The following is an 11,548-nucleotide window of genomic DNA, read 5'->3' as shown; positions in this document are numbered from 1 at the left end:
ATTGATGCAAATAAGGCATCTGACAAAATCCAGCACCCCTCCTTTTTTTTTTTTTACAATCTAATAATCGTTTAACTTAAAAAAAAGGATATATATGTGAGACAGTAAAATTTCCTAACACTTGATTTTAATACATTGCACTAATTTTCTAAAACAACTTTAGAGGAATCAATATTTACACTAGATGTAGTATATATACAAAATCTGGCATCAAGTATCTTATGTGTGTGTGTGTCTATGTGTATGTATCCCAAGAATACATGAACTAGGAAACAAGTATATCTCAACAGCAGTACTCGAGCACAGAGTCTGAGACTGGGTTTTTTACTGCTTTTCAAAGTGTGGGATTTGGAAGGAGAGCATCTTGTTTTCAAAACCTGAATTTTTTCTTGGAACTCAGAAAAGGGAAAAAAGGAAGATTTTCTCACTTAATTGTTCATCTGTGCAGTTTCCCTGAGATAGGAACTACTGCAATAAGAAGGGAGTGAACACGTTCTTCCAAAGGAAGGTTGTTGCTTGCTTATGTCTCCTGCCCCGCCTAATGCTTGGCAGCTCCAAGTCGTTTCAGCAATGGTTCATAATAAACCCAGCATTCTCCAACTTCATGCAACAACCTTGTCTCCCACTGAATTTCCTTCTCCTTCCTTTCCCAAGTTTCTGCTCTATGTCTTTCTTTGAGTCTGTGTTTTGCTTCAGTTGCTGCATCGGTGTCTCTGATTTTTAACTTGAAAGTGACATCCTTCCAAAGGCAGCAGGATTCATTCTCATTCCGATCTCTCAACTTCCTCACTTTTGTCTTGATTATGAGCAACTTCTTGGTATCTATAAAGACTGTATTTTTCCCTGTTGCATATTTTCCATATATTTTACCATTCCCCTTCAATTGAGCAAAAAGACTTTTTTGGCATTTGGAGAAAAAAATCTCAGCAGCAATTCTGCGCTTCTTGCTTCCATAGAAAAGTTTAGTATGGAAGATGATATTTGCACTATAGCCCATTTTAGAAGAATTAATACTGCATTCTCCTGAGAAATGTGAGGATTTAATGTTTGTCATAGTCTAGACATGAGAGTACAGCACTGCCTTATGTTGAACACACCAATCAAAATTTCAAGGAATTTTGATTCGGCCTACGTATGGGTATTGATCTGTATATTCTTGTTAAAACCCTCGGAATAATAGGTGAAATGTGTGGGTGATGGGAAAACTCCTCAGGCACAAATATTACACTATTTTTGGAAACCCAGGGAACTAATCCTTCTGAAACTGGTTTTGTATTCTCCTTAGTGTTGCTTGGTACCATCTAATTGCACTGAGAGATCTCATCCAAAATAGGGTTGTATGACTTTTTGGCAATTGATCCTGTCCTTTCTGCATGAAAGGCTAAGAGATACCATTTTACAATCTGAAGCATTTGATCCCTGGGATTCTTCATGTCTCTAAGTGCTCACAAACAGGTCCAGATATGCAAAACAGCCTGCATATCTTTCTAAAAGATAACTTCTTTCAAGGACGAATGTTGCAAGAACTTTCTTAGTAAGATCCATTCCAAGTCTAACTTGTCACAAGAGATGCATGATAAGGCTGTTGTGCTCTTCCACTGACCCTGTATCCCCTTCATCACCTCTGTTATCATGTGAATTTAATAGGCTGGCATCATTTGTTCCATTAGACATGGAAGAATTCAGTGATTCTTTGGTATCTAGGTGCTTTACACTATTTCCTGAGCTGCAGTGTGTCAAGACTGAGGCACATCTAGAGGACTCTATTAAGTGCTTTTGGGATGGGCCATTTTGATGGACTTCATAAGCATCATATTATTCATCCTCACTGTTAGAAGAGAAGTTGGGGACTGTATTTGGAGAAAAATTGACATGGCTTAGAAAAGTTCGACTGCTACTAGGTGGGTGAGTACCCACTGCCTGTAATATTTGGTATTGGAGTTGGATTATGTTCTAGGGTAGATACTACAAGTTCAACTGGTAGGGAAGATGGACATTGCTCTAACTTACACAACTGAGCAGTTTCTGGAAGCAAGACAGTATGGGAAGACACTGCTGATCAAAGGTTCCAAGGGACTAAGGTTGATATATTGCATCTGCAGGATTAACAGCATTTATAGTTCCATTTGCTTGATTCTCTTCTTTGCTCCAGTCTTCAGCAATCTGCAACAACATAATGAAGTTTCTAATTGATTCTATCATGCTACTTGCTTGTTGTCTCTTTGAGAGTTCTAATTTTCTTTCTCTGTTTATCATCTTTGCAGTTTTGAAATTTATCATCAAAAAGCTTTAATTGCTCTTCAAGATTTGCAGGGAAGGGTCAGCCTCTCTAAGTTTCATATCAAAATCTTGGACACTGGCAACAAATCCTGAATCTAAACCCCCAGAGGCAGCAGAATGGAGGCCGAGAGGAGAGTGACATTTGGTCCCACAGCCTGGCCCCAGGCAGTTGGCAGGGATACCTGGGACTCAGAGATAGAGGCCACCCCTTTCCCAGACCCTGAGGATCTACTCGCTCAGCTAGTGACCAGAAACAAGGCCATTTTCCAAGGCCCCCACCCTCCTTGCTCCCAAAGGAGAGAGTCAGCACCCCTTCTTGATAAAACACTCAGAAACTTGGAATAGAAGGACCTTTCCTCAACATTAGAAAGGGCATATATGAGAAACTCATAGCTAATATCATACTTAAAGGTGAAAGAACTACCTTCTAAGATTATGAACAAGAAAAAGATGCCAGTTAACATTTGAAAAATCATTTAAAGTATAGGAAATGAAAATAAAACAATACTGAAATAAAATTAAGATAATACCAAAATATGATGTTTTGAAAAGTATGTTTAATAAATATAATGTTTACTCGGTGTAATTCCTAAGGAATGAAAAAATAGGCATTCTCATACATACAGAAGGGATTGAGAAAGTTTTTCTCAAATGAGTCAAACAGTAAACATTTGGGGCTTTGTGGGCCATGCAGTCTCAATCACAAATACTCATCTCTGCCATTGCAGTGTGAAAGTTGATACACAACACGTAAATGAATGGGTGTAGTTGTATTCCAATAAAACTAATTTACAAAAATAAAAACAGTGTTTGGCCAGATTTGGCCTGTAAACAGCTATGGTTTGCCAACCTCTGTCTTAGAGAATAATTTAGTAATGTACATCAAAGGCTTAAAAACAATATTGACCCAGCATTTCAATTTTAAACATTTATTTTTAGGAAATAAAAATGTGTTTAGGCCAAGTTGAAGGATGCTTGTCAAAGTATTTTTGTAATTGCAAAAAGGCTAACTGGACAACAACGAGGCCTTCTAATAGTTATCTGTAGCTATACAACAATTAACCACAGAATCCCTACACATTTATCACCCCAAAGTTCCTGTGGGTTTGTGCTTAATTACTGAGAATTTCACTCTTTCTCAAAACTGGATGATTGTCTTCACTCACTGGAGATAAAACAATAATGTATTACTGGGCATATTAAAACACACATACACACACACACTTGAATGTTTGAAAGAACATGGAGAAATATAGTTGGAACTAAATGAAAACAAAGACTATTTTAGGAATCAACTTTCTGCTAGTTCCCAAATTGAACAACTAGCCTGCCAATTTTTGAGTTTGTCTTAGTAGAATATTGAAATATATTAGCAGAAATATACAGTTACCAAAGAATTGCCCTTCCCGAAAACCTATCACTTACAAGTTAGGAGAAACAGAGAGCAAGAAAATAAGCCATCTACATATGAAACTCACCCTGTGGCTTAAATGATGCACTGAGTATAAATGCCTTGTGTGCTGGTCTGAAAGGATGTATGCCCCCTACAAAAGCCATGTTTTAATCAAAATCCCATTTCATAAAGGTAGAATAATCCATATTCAATACTGTATGTCTGTGTTCTAGTTTGCTAGCTGCCTGAATGCAATATGCCAGAAACAGAATGGCTTTTAAAAAGCGGAATTTAATAAGTTGCTAGTTTACAGTTCTAAGGCCAAGAAAATATCCCAATTAAAACAAGTCTATAGATATGTCCAATTTAAGGCATCTGGGTAAAGATACCTTGCTTCAAGAAGGCCAACGACGTTCAACGTTTCTCTCTCAGCTGGAAGGGCACATGGCAAACATGGCAGCATCTGCTGGCTTTCTTGTGGCTCTACCAAAAAGGGACTCTCTCCAAAATGTTTCCTTTTTTAAAGGATTCCAGTATGCAACTCCACCTTCAGTGGGTGGAGACACACCTCCATGGAAATCATCTCATAGAAACAATCAAAACGCTCCCACCCAGCAATATTGAATGAGGATCAAAAGGCATGACTTTTCTGGGGTCCACCACAGATTCAGACCAGCAGGGAGATCAGATCATCTACCTGGATGATGTGATTTAACCAAGAGTGGTTGTTAAACTGGATTAGATGATGATATGTCTTCACCCTTTTGGGTGGGTCTTTATAAGTTTCTGGAGTCCTATAAAGGAGGAAGCATTTTGGAGAAAGGAGATTCAGAGAGAGCAGAGAACGCTGCAGCACCATGAAGCAGAGAGTCCACAAACCAGTGATCTTTGGAGATGAAGAAGGAAAACACCTCCCAGGGTGCTTCATGAAACCGGAAGCCAGGAGAGAAAGCTAGCAGATGATGCAGTGTTAACCATGTGCCCTTACAGCTGACAGACAAGCTCTGACTGTGTTTGCCATGTGCCTTCTCACTTGAGAGAGAGACCCTGAACTTCATCGGCCTTCTTGAATCAAGATATCTTTCCTTGGATGCCTTTGATTGGACATTCCTATAGACTTGCTTTAACTGGGACATTTTCTTGGCCTTAGAACTGTAAACTGGCAACTCATTAAATTTCCCTTTTTGAAAGCCATTCCATTTCTGGTATATTACACTCCAGCAGCTAGCTAACTAGAACACCTTGGAAATGGGCTGCAATCAATATCATCACCTTTATGAATATGAAACAATGATTAATTCTCAAATTATGTTCTATTTTTATTTTAAAACATAGTGGTAAAACCTTAAAAGTTGATAGCTTCAGTGTGTTTACTAAGTATCTACTTAGTAATAGAAACCTGCTAAAAGTTTACACAATATTGGAATTTATAATTAACTGGAATTGGTGGGGAGGGGAAAGAAGAGCATTAACATTTATTGAACAAGTTCTCTGTACAAGTCACTTCAGATGTATTATCTCTTGCAATCTTTACAGTATCTTTATGAGGTTGGCATTACCACCCTTTATTTTTTTAAGGAAAGAAAGACGAGGAAAGATGTTAATTAACTTTCATGCTGTTAATCAAGAGTGGATGCAGGATTTAAGCCTTTGGAGTTTATGTATGAAATTCATCATTTTACATGGCACGTTGTTGGTGTGTTAGGGTCATTTCTGATGTAAATTACAAAAAGGGAATACCAAAGCTACTAGTAACTCACTTCTCCTGTGTTTTGAATACTCTGTAAGGAAGAAGATTCAAGAAAAGCGTTCCAAAAGAGTCATCAAGACAGCAAGAAAATCAGAAGCTAGAGGAAAGTGTAGGCTTGGTAAATCTCTCCTAAGAGGAATGACAGTCCACCATTGGTCATCTTCTCTTTTCACTCCAAATCTCTCCAGGGAATGTTATCTACTGTATAGCTTCAGCAGTCTTTCACTTGATAATGATTCAATTGTGTTTCTTCCTCATATCTTTCTGAAGTTAAATATACATGTTCCAATAGCTTATTGAATGTGTTTAACCACCTACTGGATAATAGGCCTCCTGAATTTAATATAAGCAAACTGCACTCATAACTGTTATCACCAAACCTGCAGGTGCCCACCACTGGACCAAACAGAAGACTACAAGTGTTGGAGAAGATGTGTAGAAACAGGAACACTCATTCATTGTTGATGGGAATGTAAAATGCTGTAGCCACTGTGGAAGACAGTTTGGTGGTTCCTTAGAAAGTTAAATAGAGAACAAACGCATGACCTGGCCATCTTACTTCTAGATATATACCCAAAAATTGAAAGTAGAGACTCAAACTGATATTTGCCGTATTCATAGCAGCATACTCACAACTGCCAAATATGAAAGCAATGCAAGTGCCCATGAGCCGATGAATGAATAAACAAAACGTGGTACATATGTACAATGGAATATTATTCATCCATAAAATGGAATGAAGTTCTGATACATGTGACAATATAGATGAAATCATGTTGAGTGAAATAAGCCAGACACATAGGGACAAATACTGTATGTTTTCACTGACTTGAAATAATTAAAATAAGTATAATCAGAGTCAGGTTGTAGAATATAAGTTACCAGGGGACGGGAGGGAGAGGAAATGAGAAGTTGAGGCTTCTATTCCTATTTGGAATGATGGAAATATTTTGTTTATGGGTGGTGGCGATGGTAGCACAAATCGTGAATGCAATTAACAGCACTAAAATATCTATCTGAATGTGGTTAAAAGGGGAAATGTTAGGTTATATATATGGTAACAGAAAAAAAAATTTAAAGAAAAAAATCCATGGAACTGCCTTACCCAAACAATTGAAACCTAATTTAAAATATAGTTAACAGTACAATTATAAAAATAAAAATGTATTTTCATCAATTGTAACAAATGTACCACACTAATGCAAGGTTTTAACAGGGTGGTATATGGGAATCCTGTTTTTCAATGCATGGTTGCTCTGTAAACCCACAACTTCTCTTAAAAATTTTTAAAAATTACAGTTCTGACGCTGCTAATGTATCATTCTTTCACAACAGTATCAAGGACTCATGTGTGTGTTTTATACATGGCAGGTTTTTAATAAATATTTTTCTGAATAAATGAATGTATGACAGGCATTGCTGAATATTTCCCATTTCATTAAAAAAAGGAAATATTCTTTCTAAATTTCCATATAAATAATAGTCCATTGAAGGGCATTATTCTTGATATATTGGACACTAACTGATAACATTTTCCCACACAATGTAGTCATTTTTATCTGAGTGGCTGTAACCCATTTAGTGAGGCATTTTATTTCTTTGTACTTCCATTTATTTGTCTAAGAATTATTGAAACGATAACATGGGAGGAATTAGCACCATTGTTCTGAAGACTTTTTTCTATGAAATTGGCAGCTAAAAGACTGTGGGAACTTTCTGACTCTTGGCTCCAAGAGGTCATGTCATCACACTAAATATCCCACTCAATATCAGACAGTCTCCAAGGCACTGCAAGGGAATAAGAAGACATGACCAAGAGCTTCAAAAAGCACACAATCCAATTAGAGAATTAAGACCCATAAAAAGGAAAAGATAATTTATAAGGGAGCAAACTGTCTTAGTAAGCATTAAAGATCCATAAGTCATTATTAATCAACTCTAATTGGGGAGGTCAGGGAGAAGAGGGATTTGAACTCAGCCTTGCAGATTGGCAGGACTAAATAGGTTAAGAGAAGAAGGGAGGGGTTTTCAAGGGAAAGAAGGAACTTGAACAAAGATTTGAATATGAGTTAACATAAGTCATATATGGAGCACAGAATGGGTTATAAATGGATCAAGTTTGCAATGAGGGTATAAATGGATGAAGTTTGCAATGATCTGAACCTAATTCAGTAGTTATTTGTAGATGTCCGGCACTGCATCAGATCCTGGAAATACAGCAATGAAAGATGTAGCTCCTACTCTCAAAGAGTTTACACTGTACTGGGAGAGTCAGAGAAGCAAGCAGAAAACTAGAGGGCTATTGAAGAAGTACTTAGACAGAGGGACAAATGAGGCATTATGTGAGCATGAGAGTAGAAACAACTAACCAAACAGCAGGGTGAGGGAAAATCATCCTAAAGGATGAATATCAAACTAAGTCTTAAAACTTCTGTAGGAATTGGTCAAACGGAATAAAAGAAGAAGAGAGTAGGGAGAAGAAAGTGCATTATGGGAGTAGAAATTATATATAAAAAAGAACAGAGGGATAACAGAGCAGAACATTTTTGAGGAACCTGAAGAGGCCCATAGGCCTGGGGTACAGGCTGGAGAAGAGAGAAACTTGAGGCTGGGGAAGTTGTCTCCAGTAGGTAGAAGTTGCCTAAGGAATTTAGCCTTGATTGGGGTAAAGAGAAGCAATTGAGAGATTTTAAAGAGGAAAGTGACATGCTTTTCATTTTAGAAAGGTTACTCTGGCAACAGTGTAGGGGATAAGTTGGAGGTAAGTAAGCTAGGGACCTGTCGCTCTGTTAAAAGACCATTACAGTAATTCTGATAAGAGATGATTATGGGCTCTGTTAAGTGGTGGGGAGAAAGAAAAAGTCCAGATTCAAGAAGGATTTTTAAGGTAAAATCAACAAAACATAGTGATTGCTTTTGAACATGAGGAATAAGGAAGAGGGGTATATAGGAGGCCTTCGGTTTTGGCTTGAGTTATTTATCAAGTTATAGACCGAAGTATGGCGATTCTGCAGGAGTTGAGAGAAAGAAATTCAATTATAGATATATTTCGGTTGAGGTGCCCATGATGCAGCCAGGTGAAGGTGTCCAGTGGGAAGGTGGTTTTGATAGATATATAGCGAAGGAGAGAAACCTGGGTTAATACAGGTCTGATGATCAAGAATTAGTCATTGTTTGAAGCTATGAGATGAGATTTCTCAGGAACAGGGGTAAAGTTAAAAGAGATAAGGGCCAAATATGGAACCCATAGAAATGACTTTGTTCATAGGATAGGTAGATTTTAAAGGCTCTCTTTAGGGATACTAAGAAGTTTGCTGAAAGTTAGGAAGAGAACCAAGATAGAGTGAGAGGCAGCACAGATGAGAAGAGAAGAGAAACCACATCAAATGTTACAAAACTGCTAAGTGACAACAAGGAATGAAAACTTATATATATATATATTGGCACTTGGGACACCTTTGTGCTCTTTGACAAAGAATATCACGTGCAGGGTGGGCCACGGTGGCTCAGCAGGTAAGAATGCTTGCCTGCCAAGCCCGAGGACCCGGGTTCGATTCCTGGTGCCTGCCCATATATAAAAAAAAAAAAAAAAAAAAAAGAATATCATGTGCAGACAGACATACGTGAGTTCAGCAGTGGGTGTGAGATGATAGAGAAAACTGTAGACTTGGATATGAATGGAAATCAAGAGGAAAGATAAAGTTTGAGGAAGATAGAGCATCGAGTTTTTAAACACAAGAAAAAAACAGACAAGTTCATGTAATCAGCCTTAGAAAAGGATTTGTGGAGCAGAAAAGATTGAACAAAAGAGAGAGGTAATAACTAATGAGTAAAGCCTCTGAGGAGATGGAAGGGAGGAAGCAGAATGAAGGCAGGATGTTCAGTCTTGGTGCACAGAAGGGAAAGTCAGGAAAGTTGGGCGGGACTGAAGATAAACGCATATGTTAGAGGTAGGAAGTATGAAATGATAGGAGCCTAGAGCTTACACGAATTGATAATGGGAAGTAAAGAATAGATGTGAGGGACATTATGAGGAATAATTAAAAGTTTATGGTGATTTTTAATACTTATTATAATCATCGTCTTATGATGATTAGCTGGAATGTATTAATTAGCTAAAATGTATTAATACAATAGATAAAATTGCTACAACTTATTAATATAAATAAAGTAAACTAATATTTATTCTACTTCACCTGTTGCTAGGCACAATGATAAGTGCTTTACTTATGTTATTTTACTTAATAACATAGCAGCCCTATGAAGCAGATCCCATTATCCTTATTTAACAGTTGAAGAAAGTATGGAACAGCGAAATTAAATACTAATCATGGTCATGTAGCTGGTGAATGAGAAGCTGTGTTATACCAAATGCTTTGTTCCCAACCACAGGCAACATTACCCTGAAGAATCTGAAGACATGGTTACCTTTTAATCTTTGTATCACCAACTTTAAACATATAGAAAACATAAAAAAAAATTTATTGGGGGTGCAAGAGTAGTTCAGTGGTAGAATTTTAGCTTGCCATGCGGTAGACCCAGGTTTGATTCCCAGCCCACACACTTCCCAAACAAAGAAGCCAACAAATACAAACAAACAAATTCAACAAATGGTGTTGCAATAATGGGATACTCACATGGAAAAAGAATGAAATGTGACCTCGCTATACAGCATACAAAAAAAAAAGGTTTATTGAATGAATATGTGCCCTAAGCAATAGTTTGCTGACTTTTAATTTAATGTATAATGTTCTTCTGTTCTAATTTAGTTTATTTACCCCACTTAAAAACAAAAACATTAAACTTCCATTGGGTATTCTATTTTCTTCCACATACCTTTCTTTTTTAAAAAATAAGCCTTTACTGACAACTCCAATTTGTCCCTCAAATGAAAGAAATTTCCTATTGAAGCACCAGTTCTTCCCTCCCTTCCACTCTCTGTCTCACTCTCTCGCCCTCCCTCCCTTGTTTCCTTCCTTCCTCCTTCCCCCATTTTAAGTGAACTGTGGCAAGCAGTGAGGGCACCAAGGGGAGTCTGATGAATAAGCAAATGACAGTGAGCCCTGCCCTGCTCCCAGCCAGGGGAGAGGTCTGGTGCTGAGAAGACGGCAGCCTTGATGGACAGAGGTGACTCCAACACAGAAGCACTTCGTGTGGGGGCATTTCTGCCTAGGTAACCCTTCAGCCTGCTGCTTCTGGAAGGAAGCGCTCACAACATACAATATTCTCAGATTTCACTTAGACGGAGCTCTGCTCCAGCACCAGCTCTTCACACGTTCTGACTGTCACCTATCATGCTCCCTCTTTCAAAGGCACAGTTGTTGTCAGTGGACCGTTCAAAGAATTCAGCCTTGAAAACTTTAAAGGGAAATTTAGAGACTTTTCTTCTTTCCTCAGAATTTTATTTCATATGTCCTATAGAATTTGTTACTTTTAGTAGAACAATTTTCATGGCCTAAACTGTTAAGTTGTTGCCTGGATAAATCTATCAGGAAAGACTGGTGATTCAGACTATATGAATTCCTATCAGATATTAAGTTGATTTCCCAATACTGTAGGATTCTGTTAGAAGAATTGGTCTTCTAACCATGTCTGTTCATAATTGATTGGAATGAAGTTATTGAGCATTTTCAGTGTCAATGATTTCCCCATGACAGAAATATGGAGCTGACTTTCTGTTTAATGAGGTTTTCCAGTGAGTGGATACCCATGGAGAAACCTGCCTGTCAAACCAGACACTAAATTTTCCTACAATCAAGCCAAATCCACCTGCTTCCAATGAATATTCTAAGAAGGTAAATCAGTAAATCATCCCTAAATCTGTGGGGCATTTGGTAAGGCAAAATTAGCCAGAAACAAAAGAGCAGTTATTGTATTGCCTCATTTAGAAAATACTTATAAGAAAACAGGGGCTTAGATTGTATACTCTTATAGCAGCCACATTTTAGTTCAGAGTGGTCATTATTATTTCTGGGTTTTGAGAAACTGTCTTGTATATGTATAACCTGGTACTTAAAGATAAGAAAGAAACCCACCAGGTCAGGATTAAGGCAATTTAGAATACAGTGGTAAGGAAGACATTGTCTATATTTTAGAACCTCATCTACTCTTTGAGACCAAAGGAA

At 37.7% G+C, this 11,548-nt stretch overlaps 1 pseudogene; it reads right to left on the bottom strand.

Moving 5' to 3' along the window:
• Positions 1–538: 538 nt before the first annotated feature.
• On the bottom strand, positions 539–2,403 carry LOC143647858 (oxysterol-binding protein-related protein 9 pseudogene; annotated as a pseudogene).
• Positions 2,404–11,548: the final 9,145 nt, after the last annotated feature.

Source organism: Tamandua tetradactyla, chromosome 10 (genome assembly GCF_023851605.1).
Source record: "Tamandua tetradactyla isolate mTamTet1 chromosome 10, mTamTet1.pri, whole genome shotgun sequence".
NCBI lineage: Eukaryota > Metazoa > Chordata > Mammalia > Pilosa > Myrmecophagidae > Tamandua > Tamandua tetradactyla.
This window is presented reverse-complemented; position numbering and strand designations above follow the sequence as displayed.